The sequence below is a fragment of the Pelobates fuscus genome, chromosome 7, assembly GCF_036172605.1.
Source record: "Pelobates fuscus isolate aPelFus1 chromosome 7, aPelFus1.pri, whole genome shotgun sequence".
In the NCBI taxonomy this organism is placed as follows: domain Eukaryota; kingdom Metazoa; phylum Chordata; class Amphibia; order Anura; family Pelobatidae; genus Pelobates; species Pelobates fuscus.
The window spans coordinates 68243805-68262047 of NC_086323.1; the positions used below are offsets into that span (position 1 = coordinate 68243805).

An 18243-nucleotide genomic window follows, 5' to 3' on the forward strand; every position below is an offset into this window, starting at 1 on the left:
GAGGCCTTTAAATAGGAAGACTACAGGATTCTTGCACCATAGCCACTTTAACAAGCCACTATAAGGTGTGTTGACAAGTATCGATATGGCAAGGGAAATATATGGGTCTCATATGACTGAGAATGGTGCCAAAATCCCTGGTTTGGGGGATATAAGGTATAGCATGCAGAAAAGGTTCTATTCATCAGAAGGCAGAAAAAGTTCTATTCATCAGAGATACAAGTAGATCTAAAAATTCACAAATTAGCCGATATGAAAAGTCAGTTACTTCTACAACCCGGCTATACCATAACTGGGACGTTATAGCTGCATAATCATTTTGCAAAATTGTACGTACAAGTTACTATGGACAAAAATATATTTTTTTCACATTAAAACAAAACGCAAATATGCAGCTTTTAAAGGGACTGTTAAAGATGTGTAGATATAGAGATATTAAAGATATATAAAATTTAAAAAAAAACACATTAAAAAAGTTTTTTTTTAGATTTATGTCTATCTTAAATATATATAAAGCAGTGGCCACATTAAAAGGACAACTTTGTCCCTTAAAATATGTTTTGTATAGTAGTCCTTTCATAGAGTATTGAAAGAAAATTGATTTGATTTTTTTTGTTTTTTTTAATATGAAACATATGAAAAATAAAAAAATAAAACATGGGTAATACCTTGGGTCAGACAGGATTTAAAGTATGTTCATGAAAAGAACTCAGAGTGCACAGGTGTTTTCTTTGATGTGCTGTGAAGCAGGGAAGAACATATACAATGTTTGAATCAGATAGTTGTTAGGGATCGATCGATATTGATATTTTTAGAGCCGATACCGATAATCTGAACATTAAGGCCGATAACTTACCGATATTCTGTACATTTACCATTTTGAAAAAATAAATAAATAATTTCTACACAAATCTATTAACTAAACATGTTTATTATTTATTTAAAATGCACAAAATATATGTCAGTCAGATTTTTTTATGTTTTCAAGAATATATGTGTGTGCAGTGGATGCAGTGAGAGTATTTAATTAGTGAATGCAGTGCGTATTTGTGTAGTGGATGTTTGTGTAGTGGATGAAGTGTGTGAGTAGTGGATGCAGTGTGCTTGTATAGTGTGTGTATAGTGAATGCAGTGTGTGTGGTGGATGCAGTGTGTGTATGCAATGAATGGAGAGTGCGTATAGTGAAGTCAGTGAGTTTGTGTAGTGTGTGTATAGTGAATGCAGTGTGTGTGTTTGTAATGAATGGAGAGTGCGTTTGTGTATAGTGAATGCAGTGTGTTTGTATAGTGTGAGTATAGTGAATGCAGTGTGTTTATATAATGCAGAGTGTGTGTGTGTGTAGGTATGTAATGTGAGTAAAATTAGGGGGGCATTTTTATTTTTTTTATATTTTATTTATTTATTTTAGTCCCCCGCCCTGCTTTTTACTTTGTCAGGGAGGGGGGGATATGGTATTCCCTGGTGGTACAGTGGCATGGACTGTGCAGTGGGGGGCCCGCAGCAAGCTCTTACTTACCTTCCCAGCAGCTCCTCTGGTTAAATATCGCGGCCAGCGTGCCGAGCGGAGCGTTGCCATGGTAACCCTTAACTCGCAGGACTCGTGAGATTTAGACAGGGGAGCTGAAGGGAAGGTAAGCAAGAGCTTGCTGCGGGCCCCCCAGGAGCGCCGGGCTTGTCATGGGCACACACAGCGGTCCTGGTCTGCATTATCGGCTTCTCAATAGGCATATACCGATTTTGCAGAAAATACCGAATATCAGTCGATAATATTGGCCAGAACGATAATCGGTCGATTCCTAGTACGTGTATATGGCTGTAAGGTCCACTCATTTACTAAAGGTAAGGTTTTGTTTTGTATTTTTCTTCAAAACACATTCTTCCCTATTATATCACATTATATATATATATATATATTTTCTTAACAAAACAATTATTAAATTCAACATATTCAAGATAACAGATTTATTGTTAACTTCTAGCAAGGCATTGTACTGACATTAGCAAACTATGCGTTAGAGGTAGGTAACATATGCAACAAATGATACAGCATCTCTGTGCACAAAGAAGATCTCTGGAAGATCATGCTTAAAAGTCATGCCTGACTTTCACAGTAAAAGTAGATGACTGAAATAATATTTATTAATCTGTATGGTGGATAAAGGCTGAAAAAGTTAGGGGTTTGAGAAATGTATTAAAAGACAGTCTAACTTGAGAGTATTTAAGATGGTCTGTATCAGTTCCTGTTCTAAAATACATTTGGAAAAGTTTGCTAACACGAATAAGCAGTTTTTCCATGATATGGCTTGTATGTGTTTGTTTCTTATTCAGTGAAGCTAGAAAACCTTTATAAATTTTAGTTTTCTTGTAACACTACAGTTTTAGAATTTTATGATAGTGAGAAACATAACACATGTTAACATTGCAATGTTGTCTTAAAACTCACCTAAATCATTTGGAATTCTGCCTTGGTGCTTGTGTATGTGTGCGTTAACATGTTCATCTGGAAAAAAAATCACTGTCAGAAGTCTTACCAAATTAGGCAAAGACCCCAGACAGTAACAGGGATGCTATAATATAGTAAGCTTTTAAAAAACAAGAAGTGAAAATTTGATGCCAATTGTCCTTTAAAGTGGACCTAAGACTTCTTTGTAATCTTTATGAAATACTGCTATTGAGTGCATAGTGATTTCATAAAAATTCCAACAAACAAAAGATACAATGACAATGTAGGGACTACGGTAATATCAAAGGTTGGCAAAAGTTGACAATTGATGGAGCTTCCATTTTCAACTTTTCTCAAGTTAAAGAGGCATTTTTCCCACACATCATGATATATGATATTTGGAGGACCAAGCACAGGATTGCTAAGTGACGTGGGCTCTTCAAGGAGGAGCTGAGGTAGGTACATTGAAGGAAGACGGAAGCTTAAGGTAAGTCACCATCACCTGCACCTTCAGACAGACTATTTATGTAGGTTGCTGGACTTTTCTTATGTTTTAGTTACCCTGTACCTATTATAGGTGCAGGGTGTGTGTAATGTAATTGTTTATAATGTATGTGTGTGTACTGTTAAATGTTTTGCCTGCTCTCCTGTACTGCTGAGGATTGATACCAACTAGGTGGATTTGGCTATGTGTAGTGCCCTCTGTAGGTAGCAACAGCAATATGCACTACCTGAATAGCAAGGCTGGTTAATTTGCATATTAGGGTAGATTTGCATATTGCTAATTCTGCAGGCAGGAGAGATATTTTCTGTTAATTTTTGTCTTCCCCACCCCTTTATAAATATATCATTGTGTTATAATAAGTTGCCTGGTATGATTTGATGGTTTGTATTTTTTGTTGCGTTTTCACAGCAATCTTTATGTAATAATCATATGGGCTAGTTCCTAGAAAAATAAAGTTTAGTATGATAAATCCTTTTGGAACTTGTGTCCAGAGTCGATTTTCATGGATCCTAGTGACAAAGTCTTTGGACCTGTTTGCTGGTTACAGGAACCCTCTAACCCTGGAATAAAGCAAGAGAGCTAGGCCTGAGAGCTGCAATTGCCTTTGTAAAGATAATAACTATAATCACTGTAAACAGAGCTTCAGAGGGGACGATACCTGTCTAGGACAGCTGCTGCCTGGTCGGGTGCAAAAGCTCCAGAAGGACCTCAGTCAAGCTCTGGGGACTGGGGCAGAAGCGTTCCAGGGTCCCTGCAAGCGGACTTGACAGAGGTACCCAAGCTGGGGTACAGGGAGCTCCGTCACAGTAAGTAAATCTACTACCTTCTTCTCCCACTGGCTGTGGCACACAAAACGGCTTTAAAACTTAACTGTAGGAATGTGTAAGGGTGGACGTGATGAAGTCTGTTAAGAAAGCCTGTCTACGGCAAGGGGCTCATGGTAACATTACTTTTAAACAAAATAACTATAAAAGAAGGATAAACTGTCAAAGTCACTAGAAAGTAACATGGGTAGTAAAAACCTCTACGACAAAATATGCGAGTCTAAAGGATAAAAGAGATACAATTTGTATAGTGCAACAGACTACTAGAGAAATTCACTGTAGTGAATTAAACAATCAGAATTTTATTTTGCAACCCTGTTAACTTACATTACAGAATGATCAATCATACAAACCTAAATTGTAAAGGGATTGTACAACTACGAATAGCAGTAATAGGGGCAAAGGGAAGGAAAGAAAGCAAGAACAAAACACCTCTATAGCTATAGACACTTCAAAGGGCATTATGCAACAAATGTTCGCTAGCAAGCACTTTTATCTCATATGTTTCTTGTAACATCATTACATAACAGGAGATTCTTAAACTCCCATCTCTCTGTAAGTGCTGCCATCCGTTACTTATTCTCTTCCTGACTGGATGACGTTTTCATGCAATCATTAAATTCTATATAAACCCAAATAGAGTGTCCAAAACTGGGAAATCTTTAATGTTTTACTTACAATTGCTTGTCCTCCCGAAGTCAAAAAGATCAAGTGGATTTTCTTCCAAACCCTAGAACAAATATGGTACATTTTATTTGTAAGATTCTCGAATGAAAACCAGCATTATAAGACACATGGCTTACCAAAGCACAGATGGGCTATATGAGCATGGTAGCTTGCTTATAAGTAGATGGTTGTAGATTGCGGGCAATAAACCTGTTAAATGTACGTATCACAATACACTCTTATGCTACATTTTTCTTCTTGCAACTGGCAAACTTTACTATAGTTATGTTTACATGCCAATAAGCTTCAATTATGAAAAACAGCATTTAAAAAAAAATAAAAAAAAGTTTTTGAATGACCACTAATCAGCTAGATGGAAATTGGGCCAAAGGCACACTGTAGGCATCAAAACAACTTTAGCTTAATCAGTTTTAGTGTATAGATTATATCCCTGCAGTCTCACTGATTAATTCTCTGCCATTCATAGGTTAAAGGGTTACTCCAAACCTTTTGCGGCGGGACGGGGCAGGGTGGGGGGGGACTTAACACCTATGGCACCAGGGAGACACTCCTCTGTTTGCCCTTCAACCTGCAAATAAAATATTTTTATTCACCTGGAATCCAGAGCTGGGTGAAGCTCCCGGCACTGAACTTTAGCACTTCCTCCGCAGCCACTGAAGCCTTGCGCTGGGACAGAAGGAGGAAATAGAGAGGGAGGGATTTAAAAAAATATTTCAAAATACTAAGGGAAAGGGAGGGAACACACAATGCCAGGGAGGGAGTGGTAAGAAGCAATCTTGCCCTTTCAGGCGCTCTGCCTGCAAGGGAGAAGATTTCTACATCTGTTGTCAGTGTGGGCTATCAATGTCAAATAGATCAGTATGTGTAGTGCTTTAAGCAGAAACACAGAGCATACATACTGCTACCACCATGACCTCCTCAAATCACTGGAGTGGTCATGGCGATTGTAGTAACCCTCTAAATTACTTTTGTTTCAGTTTATGCAATCCTAACCACACCTACCCTGGCTGTGACTGACACGTTTCCTTTTTCAATCAGATGTTAACCTGCTTTAGAAGTTTAAATCTCCTGCTCTGTACATTTCACTTTAATCAAACACATGAGGCTCCTGCAGGGTGTAGAAGGCTATTAACAGAGCAGGAGATACATTCTAAATTAAAGGACTACTATAGGCACCCAGACCACTTCAGCTCAATGAAGTGGTCTGGGTGCCAGGTCCATCTAGGGTTAACCCTGCAGCAGAGAAACTGCTATGCTTACACTAGGGTTAATCCAGCCTCTAGTGGCAGTCTCACTGACAGCCGCTAGAGGCGCTTCTCACTGTGAAAAATCATAGTGAGAAGATGCTGATGTCCACAGGAAAGCATTGAGAAATGCTTTCCTATGGACTGATTGAATGCGCGCGCGGCTCTTGCAGCGCTGACGTCGGAAGAGGGAGATTTCCCCAGCGCCGTGGGAGTGCCATAGGAATGTAAACATCAAAGGTGAAAGTATGAACAGAGGATAGATGCAGATCTTCGGCAGAATATAGGGGCATGGACGGGACATATGTATTAGGGTGGATAGGCAGGTAGAAGCAGCGTTATGTAGAGATTTGTAAGCCAGTGCCAGAATTTTAAATTGAGCCCTATCTTATGGGAAGCCAACGTACCCACTGACAAAAAGGAGGTATGGGAAATGCGAATATGAGCCAGATTCATTATAGACTGTACCGGAGCAAGATTGGAGCATGTGAGAATGGAAATGTTTTGGAGATGGAATTTGGCCATCAACTGGACACAAGAGGTGAAAGATAGGTTTGAGGGAAAAACAAAAACACCTAAGCAGTGAGCCTGTGAGGTAGAGCCGATGGTAGTGCTTTTGACCTGGAGAGAGGGAGACATGGGAATAGAAACACTTGAGGGAGGAAAGACCAGATGTTCCCATATATTGACCGTATAATTGCCAAAAGGGAATAGGATTGGGTAGATATTTCCTGGTCTTGCAAAATACCTTTCTACTGCTCAATGAAAAAAGTTTTACAGGAATTAAAACTTGTAGAGAAAAGTATTTAGGAATACTTTGCATTGTGTGAACAATACAGGTTAATGTTATGGATAATAAATGTTTTTTAAAAAGTAAAAAAAAAAAAAAAAAAGAATGGGGAAGGTTTTCGTGACATCAATGCATTTTAATTTGTCAACATATGTTTTCCAAAAGACAGCCTTCAGCTCTCTTTTATCCTGAACTATTTAAAAGAGAAATTCATTTTTATTACTATAACCAGCCAAGATGTATTTTGCTATGAACAGTAAAAGCAACAACCCTTGTGTGAAATAGTTTGAGGACCTTTCGCCTTTCCTCCATGCCTTTAATGAAGCTAAACCCAAACTAAAATCAATACAGCATAAATTAAAGGACCACTATAGGCACCCAGACCACTTCAGCTCAATGAAATGGTCTGGGGGCCAGGTCCCCGTAGTTTTAACCCTGCAGCTGAAAACATAGCAGTTTCACAGAAACTGCTATGTTTCACTGAGGGTTAATCCATGCTCTAGTGGCTGTCTCACTGACCGCCGCTAGAGGTGCTTCCGCGATTCTCACTGTGAAAATCAGTGAGAAGACGCTGGACGTCCATAGGAAAGCATTAAGTAATGCTTTCCTATGGGCAGTTTGACTGCATGCGCGGCTCTTGCCACGCATTCGGAGCCGACGTCGGCAGATGGAGGAGAGTTTTAACCCCTTCAGCCCAGCGGGCGGGGGTGGGAACCTAATGACCCTATAGTGCCAGGTAAACAAGTTTGTTTTCCTGACACTATAGTGGTCCTTTAACATGTGAAATTAGACTGGAATGCAAAGGGATTAAAAAACAAAACTATTTTACATTTGCCTGGTAAATCAAAGTAATGTAAATATTATAAATATATAAAATGTTTTAATTTAGGGGTGGGGCAGCCATACCGAGTGCAAGCAGATCGTTTGAGCTCTGCAACTATTTTCAATATTTTTCAGATTAACCCTGCAAATGTCAGGAAAAGACTGTTTGAGGACACAGCGAGGCGTCAACGGAGATCTCTAGCACTTGTCGCTTTGTGCCAGCAACAGACTTCAGCTGCCCAATTTCTAAGGCCTCTTTGGCTGTTCTGGTGGAGGAAGCAGCCAGTCTTCCACCTGGAATAAATGACCATTGTTTGCCGTTGCAGTTCTTCTTGGGTCCTCCTTCTATCTTTTTGGACTGGTGGGGGTTGGAATATATATCAATTAAGACTTATCTGCAAAGCATATGCAAACTTGCCTAATATGGCGACTTGTAAGGCACATGAAAGGCTTCTACCACAGCACTGTCTTAGCTATGCATTTTACTTTCTCTGTTCTGTATTCCATTGCATCTGTCAGGACACTAGGGTTAGTATACTCAACCAGAGCACGTGTGAACTCCAGACAGTCACAGGGCCGTAGATCTCACACACCCAACCTGGCTCAGACAGCCTTTACAACTCCCAGGTGATGAGTTATCAGGGGAAACATCTCCCTAAACTACAGTATATCCCAAAATGTCCATCACAAGGGGAGAGGACATCTCCACAATCTGGCACACCAATACCACGTCCTTTCCCACTTGCAGCCTCTTTCATAAATTGGGACAAACCTGGGTGCTGGCTTGTGTTTTCCCCTAATTGCACGGTACAGTCATCTGGCAGTGAATCGGCTTCTTCCTTGATCATGGATCTTGATCTCAGGCCTTCAGACTGGGTACTTGTTAGGTGGTCTTCCATGCATGCCGATTTGCATAGCATATGGTTTTTCCCATTTAATTTTATTTTTTTCTTTCAACATCTCACATAGTAGTCACTAGCCTGTATATGTATAGTCCTACTGGCATACTATGTATTTGAACCTATGGAAGCAATGCCCGAGCGCATATGTATATGGCAATTTTTTATGAAAGAGCCCAATCAAGCCTAGCATCATGATGTGGTGAGGTCACCTGAACATGAAAGTAAGGTATGCTGTTCTACTTACCTTCACTGTACTGGGGTAAGGCAATGAAGAACTGTCACTTTCAGAGAAGTTACAATTCTGGTTTAAGATTTATTTTATATATTATTACCACCACCCAATACTTAGTGCAAAAAAATGTTATATCAAAAGTACAAGTAAAACAGACAGTGGGTTAGAAAGTATTAACTCCTGAGTTAGATGTAATAGATCCATCTTTGGCTGAAAGTACTGCTGTGAGTCTTTTTTGGATAGTCCATACAAACTGAACATATAGAACCTACACTTTTCAATTATTCTCAACCATAAAATTGCTCAAGCAGAGTTAGGTTGAATGGGGACTGTTGGAGAAAAGTATTTCCATAGATTCTCAACCATTCTAAGACATTCAGGTGCTTGGTTTTACACCTCTGGCTTCTTGTTTAGGGTTATCATCCAGCTGGAATGTTTAAAGGGACACTATACTCACCCAGACCACTTCAGCTCAATGAAGTGGTCTGGGTGTCAGGTCCCTCTAGGTGTAACCCTGCCTGATGTAAACATAGCAGTTTCTAAGAAACTGCTATGTTTACATCTGGGGTTAAGTCAGCCTCTAGTGGCTGTCTTCCGGACAGCCACTAGAAGCGCATCGGCAATGATTGAGGCATATTATGCCTCAATCACGCAGAGCGTCCATAGGAAAGCATTGAAAAATGCTTTCCTACGGACACTTTGAATGTGCGTGCGGCAATGCCACGCATGCGCATTCGACGCCAGTGACGTCAGACAAGGATGCTGACGTCGGAGGGGGAGGAGAGGTAAGGGAACCCGGCGGGGAAAAGGGTGAGTAGCTGAAGGGGGACCAAGCGGTTTTCCTGACACTATAGTATCCCTTTAAGTCGTGGGTCTTGCACTATATTTAGCTCCACCCATCCTGCCCCTTAATTCTGACAAGTGTCCAAGTACCTGATGAGAAAAGGCCTGAAAACACGTTACTCTCACCATGACTGTTCACATGGTGAGAAACAGTGCTACGATTGCAACACCTGTGGAATAAAAAAAAAACTAAATAAAAATCTACTTGTCCAAGGGACTAAAATGGAAACCCAATCTACTTGTCCAGCAGGACAACCAACTAGTCCTGACACTAAACAATTTAAATTACAAAGATTGGGACCTCCTGCCAAGAGCCCTGGATATTGACAGTGTTATTCGCTAAACTGTGAATTAAAACATAAAAGAAAAAAAAAAAAAAAAGAGGAAAACAATAACTGACATGGACTCTGCCATGTTTATTTTAGCTTCAGGTTTGCCATTTGAGTTTATTTTGCAAAAGGTTTTGGGAATTGCGCCCTTTGTCATAGTGAATGTGAGCTGGTTGTATGTGATGTGTGTGGTGTATGCGAAGCCCCCTCCTGCAGAAAAGGGGGCAATGATTCCTGATGGTCAAATGGGGGAGGATGGAGAGCCATTGTTACTGGTTTTTGAGCAAAGGTTAAATCTACCTGGTGGGATAATGGGGGAGCATGAGGCTGCACCTCCAGTTGATACAAATCTCAGTGAGAGAGCATGCTGGGAACATCCAATGGCTGTGTTCTGACTCACTACATTGCGCCGGATCGCAAGCAACAATGACCTTGAACTGCATGTCCCAGGCACCTGGTTTTATTATTTTCATATCCCTTCTCCAGCTAATGTAAACCTAAATAATCGCACCCTTGTAGTCCAGTCATTCAGTAAGCCAGAGTGCATTTTGGGAACATCCAGCAGCATCACTGACTCAGCAGAAAGGGCCAGACCATGAGTGATCACAGAGGTCTGCCCTGGAACCAATACCCCACAGGGCATCTCTGCTACGCTTAAAGAATTAATAAACTGCCTGGGCATTCAGTGCCCCCCTCAACACCCAAGTATGATGTATACCACCTGCCAGTTTGCAAACTGCAAATACACCATATGGGCTGTCTTGCAAATAATGGCTTTATTCTTGCTATACATCAATAAAACTCAGCCATGAAGTACCACTGTAAAAGTTGTCCCATGCACTGTTTCTCCAACTCCTCCAGTTATTATTAGCCCCGAAGTTGCTTGTCTGACTACTGCCCTACTTTCCCTTACGTTTTAATGGTTTAAAAACAGATTCAGTGTTGTTGAATGTATTTCAATGTATAGGATAATTTTTTTAAAATTATTTTCTGTAACTGAACATTAGACTAGTTTTGATAGTCTCTTGGTCTTCATAAGGGTAATTATAATGTTTAACAAAGTACTAGGTCTTCCAAAAACAGTTGCATGTATGCGGAGATAATGCATTGTTTGCACCAGAGTGTATTTGGGAGTGGTAGTAACTGAGTGAATAAATGTGACCAACTTTTGAGTCACCATGTAAAATAATCTGCAACTACAGGTAGATTATTCAACTGCAAATGTAAAGGAATTCACAATTTCCAATTTTAGCTCAAAATAGTCAAACTGAACACACCTAAGTGGTTTGCCTTGACGTGGCAGGCTGGAATTTCCTCCAATGGCCATTGGAGAAACGAAATAACCTCAATTTGTTTAAATATACATAGGGAATTGGGAGAGAGAGTGCAGGTTACTTTTTTCCTTTGGTTTTTACTGAATGTATTGGAGCTGATGTGTACTATGGTCGTTGCTGCCGCATCGATGGGAGTTTGAGCACAGGATTTTTTTTTGTAAACTGAACACACTGCTGAATTTTTCCCAATTATACTTTATTTAGTCTAGAAACAACAAATTAACTTTGAAGTCTAAACAAGTCACAGATTGGTGAATAGTCATGAAAGTGTTATGTAGCGGTATGTTTTGTAAATTTTATGAAATGTAGTGGTACGCTTTGTAAGTTAAAGGGACACTATAGTCACCAAAACCACTTTAGTTTAATGAAGCAGGTTTGGTGTATAGATCATGCCCCTGCAGTCTCACTGCTCAATTCTCTGCCATTTAGGAGTTAAATAACTTTGTTTATAAAGCCTAGTCACACCTCCCTTAACCCCGCAGCCAAATGTACAAGTTGTGAACGAAACAAAATTTAAACAAAACCTGGCATTTGCGCTATATGTCTGTCAAACCGTAATTCACCTCTTTCATATTAACCCCTTAAGACCGCAGCCAAATGTACAAGTTGTGATCCAAAAAAAAAACGTAAACAAAACCTGGCATTTGCGCTACATGTCTGTCCAACCGTAATTCACCTCTTTCATTTTAAATGCACCCACACTTATTATATATCATTCTATTCAGGGGAAACAGGGATTTCGTTTAACATCAAATATTTAGGTATGGAACATAATTTAATATGAAAAAAATATTCCAAAAATGAGAGAAAATAAGATTTTTTAAAATTTTTTTAGTTCTACGTGACATTCTAACTGTGAATGTCATAATACTGTTTGCTTTTACTGCAATAAAATACACATATTTGTATTCAGCGATGTCTCACGTGTAAAACAGTACCCCCTATGTACAGGTTTTATGGTGTTTTGGGAAGTTACAGGGTCAAATATAGCATGTTACATATTTCAGTTTTTTCACATTGAAATTCGCCAGATTGGTTACGTTGCCTTTGAGACCATATGGTAGCCCAGAAATAAGAATTACCCCCATGATGGCATACCATTTGCAAAAGTAGACAACCCAAGGTATTGCAAATGGAGTATGTCCAGTCTTTTTTAGTAGCCAATTGGTCACAAACACTGGCCAAAGTTAGTGTTAATATTTGAAAATGCAAAAAACTAATTTGAACGCAAATTTTGGCCAGTGTTTGTGACTAAGTGGCTACTAAAAAAAAAAACCATACCCTATTTGCAATACCCTGGGTTGTCTACTATTGCAAATGGTATGCCATCATGGAGATAATTTTCATTCCTGGGCTACCATACGGTCTCAAAGGCAACCTGGCGAATTTTAATGTGAAAAAACTGAAACGCAAACCTTATATTTGACTCTGTAACTTTTGAAAACACCATAAAACCTGTACATGAGGGGTACTGTTATACTCAGGAGACTTCGCTGAACACAAATATTAGTGTTTTAAAACAGTAAAACGTATCACAACAATTATATCGTCAGTGTACGTGCCATTTGTGTGTGAAAAATGCAAAAAATGTCACTGTCACTGACGATATCGTCGTTGTAATATATTTTACTGTTTTGAAACACTAATATTTGTGTTCAGCGAAGTCTTCCGAGTAAAACAGTACCCCCCATGTACAGGTTTTATGGTGTCTTGGAAAGTTATAGGGTTAAATATAGTGCTAGCAAATTAAATTCCCTATAGTTTCAGCATGGGTTGTCAGGCAGGTCCCGCTAATTGTAATTAATAAAATGACCTAATTATGTAAAATTATTACATAAATATATGCGTAGAATTATTATATATATAGGTGTGTATATATATATATATGTGTGCATATATATGTATATAATTTTTTTTATTATTTTTATTTATATATAGGTATATATTTAGTGATATATACGTATATACTTATGTATATAGATATATATATATATTATTTCGTTCTACATGTATTTTGATATCAATATATATATATATTAATTTTAAAATACAGTTAGAACGAAATTTCGCATGTTTATATATTTTTTATCTATTTATTTTGTATTATTTTTTTAATTTTTTTAACGTATTTATATATTTATTTATTTTTTTATATATAAATATATATATATAATAAAAATAATATATATATTTAATCAATATCATTGTACGTGTATTTTGATATTAATATATATATATATATAATTATGTATATATTAATATTAAAATACATGTAGACAGTGTATGTATATTTATGTGTATATGTGTATGTGTATATATATATACTTAGATCATATATATAATAAATATATATATGATCTAAGTATATATAATTTATTTTTACACTGTTTTAACATTTTTTTTTTTTTTTCAGACAGCAGGGGGAGTACCTGTCATTACAGGCACTCCCCCTGCTGGCAATGCCTTGGACGGCTATGCCGTCCATGTGATCGCGGGGTCCTCGCAAGGACCTCGCGATCACATGGCCCTGGGGGGCCGAAGAGGATGGAGGGGGACTCCCTGGGCTCCCAGGTAAGTCCCCCATACCGCGATCGCCGGCGACCGGGTAAGTACATAAGACCGCAGGACGTTCTATGCCGCCCTGCGGATTTTAGAGCCATCTAAATAAGGACGGCATAGTACGTCCTGCGGTCTTAAGGGGTTAAATGCACCCCCCCTTATTATATATCATTTTATTCAGGGGAAACAGGGCTTTCATTTAATATCAAATATTTAGCTATGAAACATAATTTAATATGAAAAACATGGGAGAAAATAGGATTTTTTTTTATTTTTTTAGTTCTACATGACATTTTAACTGTCAATGTCATAATACTGTTTGCTTTTACTGCAATAAAATACACATTTGTATTCAGCAAAGTCTCACGTGTAAAACAGTACCCCCTATGTACAGGTTTTATGGTGTTTTGGGAAGTTACAGGGTCAAATATAGCGTGTTACATTTGAAATTGAAATTCGTCAGATTGGTTACGTTGCCTTTGAGACTGTATAGTAGCCCAGGAAATAAATTTACACCCATAATGGCATGCCATTTGCAATAGTAGACGACCCAAGGTATTGCAAATGGGGTATGTCCAGTCTTTTTTAGTAGCCATTTGGTCACAAACACTGGCCAAAGTTAGCGTTAGTATTTGTTTGTGTGTGAAAAATGCAAAAAACGCCAATTTTGGCCAGTGTTTGTGACTAAGTGGCTACTAAAAAAGACTGGACATACCCCATTTGCAATACCTTGGGTTGTCTACTATTGCAAATAGTATGCCATCATAGGGGTAATTTTCATTTTTGGGCTACCATAGGGTCATAAAGGCAACGTAAGCAATCTGGCGAATTTTAATGTGAAAAAAATGAAACACAAGCCTTATATTTGACGCTGTAATTTTTGAAAACACCATAAAACCTGTACATGAGAGGTACTGTTGTACTCGGGAGACTTCGCTGAACACAAATGTTTGTGTTTCAAAACAGTAAAAAGTATTGCAGCAGTAATATCGTCCGTGTAAGTGCTGTTTGTGCGTGAAAAATGCAAAAAACGTCACTTTTACTGGCGATATCATCGTTGTAATACATTTTACTGTTTTGAAACACTAATATTTGTGTTCAGCGAAGTCTCCCGAGTAAAACAGTACCCCCCATGTACAGGTTTTATGGTGTCTTGGAAAGTTATAGGGTTAAAAAATATAGTGCTAGCAAATTAAATTCCCTATAGTTTCAGCATGGGTTGTCAGGCAGGTCCCGCTAATTGTAATTAATTAGGATACCTAATTATGTAAAATTATTACATAAATATATGTGTAGAATTAATATATGTATATATATATACATATGTGTATATATACGTACATATATATATATTTTTTTTTATATATATAGGTATATATAGTGATATATACGTATATATTTATGTATATAGATATATATATTATTTCGTTCTACGTGTATTTTGACATAAATATATATATATTAATATCACAATACAGTTAGAACGAAATAAAACACATCTATATATTTTTTAATATTTTATTTTTAATTATTTTTTTTATTTAATTTTTTTACGTATTTACATATTTATTTTTTTTATATTATTTATAAATATATATATATATATATTTAATCAATATCAGTCTACGTGTAATTTGATAATAAATTTAGATTTTCTTATCCCTTGCTACTAAACTGGTTCATGGATTGCAGGATAAAACTTACCAGGAAAGGTTAAAGGATCTTAACATGTATAGCTTGGAGGAAAGACGAGATAGGGGGGATATGATAGAAACATTTAAATACATAAAGGGAATCAACACAGTAAAGGAGGAGGCTATATTTAAAAGAAGAAAAACTACCACAACAAGAGGACATGGTCTTAAATTAGAGGGGCAAAGGTATAAAAATAATATTAGGAAGTATTACTTTACTGAGAGGGTAGTGGATGCATGGAATAGCCTTCCAGCTGAAGTGGTAGAGGTTAACACAGTAAAGGAGTTTAAGCATGCGTGGGATAGGCATAAGGCTATCCTAACTATAAGATAAGGCCAGGGACTAATGAAAGTCTTTAGAAAATTGGGCAGACTAGATGGGCCGAATGGTTCTTATCTGCCGTCACATTCTATGTTTCTAATATATATATATAATTATATATATATTAATATTAAAATACACCTAGACGGTGTATGTGTATATATATATATATATATATATATATATATATATATACATATATATATACTTAGATCATATATATATATATGATCTAAGTATATATATATTTTTTTTTACACTTTTAACATTATTTAATTTGATTTCCAGCCAGCAGGGGGACCAACTGTCATTACAGTTGGTCCCCCTGCTGGCAATGCCTGAGCCAGCTATACCGGCCATGTGATTGTGAGGTCCTCGCAAGGACCTCACTCTCACATGACCGGGAGGGACCGGAGGAGGAAGATCTGCCGCGGGGGGCTCCCTGGGAGTCCCCCCAACCGCGATCGCCGGCGTGGGACCACCGGCGACCGGGTAAGTTAAAAAAAAACGGCGGGCGTATATTTACGTCCTGCGGCGTTTAGAGCCGCTTTTAAAAGGATGTAAATATACGCCCGCCGGACTTAAAGGGTTAATGTGACTTGCACAGCCTCACTAAACACTTCCTGTAAAGTGTTACCTACAGTTTATCCTTCCTTTATTGCAAGTTCTGTTTAATTTAGATTTTCTTATCCCTTGCTATGTTATCCCTTGCTATGTTAATAGCTTGTGCTACACCCTGCAAGAGCCTCCTGTATGTGATTAAAAGTTCAACTTACAGAGAAAAATATACAATTGTTTAAGGTAAATTACATCTGACTGAAAGTGAAACCAGTTTTTTTTCATGCAGACGGTATCAATCAGGGGAGGTGTGACAAGGACTGCATAAACAGAATCAAAGTGATTTAACTCCTAAATGGCAGTGAATTGAGCAATGAAACTCGAGAAGCATGATCTACACATAAAAACTCCTTCATTAAGCTAAAGTTCCTTTAAATTTTTTTTTTTATTTTTTTTTATTCAGAGCAATGTAGCTGAACATTAAAACATTTTTTTTTTGTAAAATCACAGGTGGAATGCACGTGCTGTAAAAGGACAAGATAAATTAGAGAACAAAAAAAAATAAAATAAAATACATTTCTCCTCTGCCCCATTCCACCTAGCTGCTAACCTCTAATGGTGGCAAGGAAGTTACTGGGAAACGAAAATTCAGGTATTTGTAAGTGCTTAGCCCTTGTGAGTTCTATTAAAGGATCACAATAGGGTCAGTAACACAAACATGTATTCCTGACCCTATAGTGTTTAACCTACCATTTAGGAGGCTTGCCCCCCTATAAAAAGGTTAAAACTCACCTTATTGCCAGCGCAGCGCGGTCTGCCGGCGCTGGCTCCGCCCCCTTTGTGACATCAAAATATCCGATTTTTAGCCAATCCAATGCTTTCCCATAGGGAAAGCATTGGATTGGCTAAAATCGGCACAGGGTGGAGCAAAATGCAGTTTTGGCCAATCAGGACCTTCTCATAGATATGCATTGAATCAATGCATCTCTGAGTAAAATTCAGCGTCCCCACGCTGAACTGCCGGGCTGCTTACTGTGCAGCCCTGAGCCAGAAAGTCCTTTCATTGGCCACTTGAAGGTGTCCCTAGGGGCAATGTAAACACTGCCTTCTCTCTGAAAAGGCAGTCTTTACATGAAAATGCCTGAAGGGAGCCATTATATTCACCAGAACAACTACATTAAGCTGTAGTTGTTCTGGTGACTATCGTGTCCCTTGAAGACAGAGTTGGACAGGTACAGGCTACCTTTTAGCAGTTGTGTGCCAAAACAAGATCTTGAAGTCCCTTGGTGTACCGTATTTTTTTTTTTTTTTCTTAAACTGAGGTGTATATGGTGCCGTATTATGCTTGTGTTATTTATGGGTGCTGTAGTTGCTTTGTAGGGTTGTGTGCATGTAAGCTGTTATATTGTATATGTTCATACCCATTGTACAGCGCTATGGAATTTGCTGGCACTATATACATAAGAAAATGATTAGTAGTTTGTGGTATGGTTTATGATACCTATGAATGTGGGCTGTGTATGGTGGCTGCTTGTGGAATTGTGTGTCTGGATGATGTCACATTTTGTGTTTGGTGGTGTGTGTATGTGTGGGGAATGCTTATGGTATTGAACGTGAGAGGATGCTTGCAGGGTTGTGTGCGTGTATGTGGATTGCCAGTGGTGTTGATATTGTGGGGACTGTGTGTGTGGATTGTTTGTATTATTTGTATGAGCGTGAGGCTTCTTATGCAGCTCTTTATATATCTAGCAGTGTGGGTGACTTCCCTGGGGTCTAGTGGTAACCTGGATGGCCAGGTACAGGTAAAGTGCAGGATCTGCAATAGCTAGTCTAGGCCAGTGCAGATTCCTGTTCACAACTACGGGGACGAAGTGACCAGAAATCACTTTCTAAGTGCTACAATGCATGCATGGCACATGTGAAATAGGTTGCTCATGACCTCCCAGATTCTGAACCAGGATGCTGCACAAGTGTGATGGAGCCGAGAAAGCGGTCACTATTATAGCAATTTGAAGAAACAGGTCCCTTGTTTCCTATAGAGCCCCTGTTTACACACGCCAGCCTTTCACTGAGAAATTCTCAGGGCCATGTTCCATTTCTGAATTACCATGGAACAGAGGTAGCTGTACTGTTCAGCATGATATGTGCATGCTC

General features: G+C 38.4%; 1 protein-coding gene across 3 annotated transcripts in view; it reads right to left on the bottom strand.

Moving 5' to 3' along the window:
• ZNF644 (zinc finger protein 644) overlaps nucleotides 1–18243 on the bottom strand; it is an 84870-nt gene that overhangs the window by 37448 nt on the left and 29179 nt on the right. For 2 of the 3 annotated variants that reach the window (XM_063428376.1, XM_063428375.1), the window contains exon 2: nucleotides 4452–4503. The gene's annotated coding sequence lies outside the window, so the exon portion shown is untranslated. Of the gene's footprint in view, nucleotides 1–4451; nucleotides 4504–5053; nucleotides 5073–18243 lie in introns of those variants that run through there. The other variant, XM_063428377.1, reaches the window with a different exon arrangement.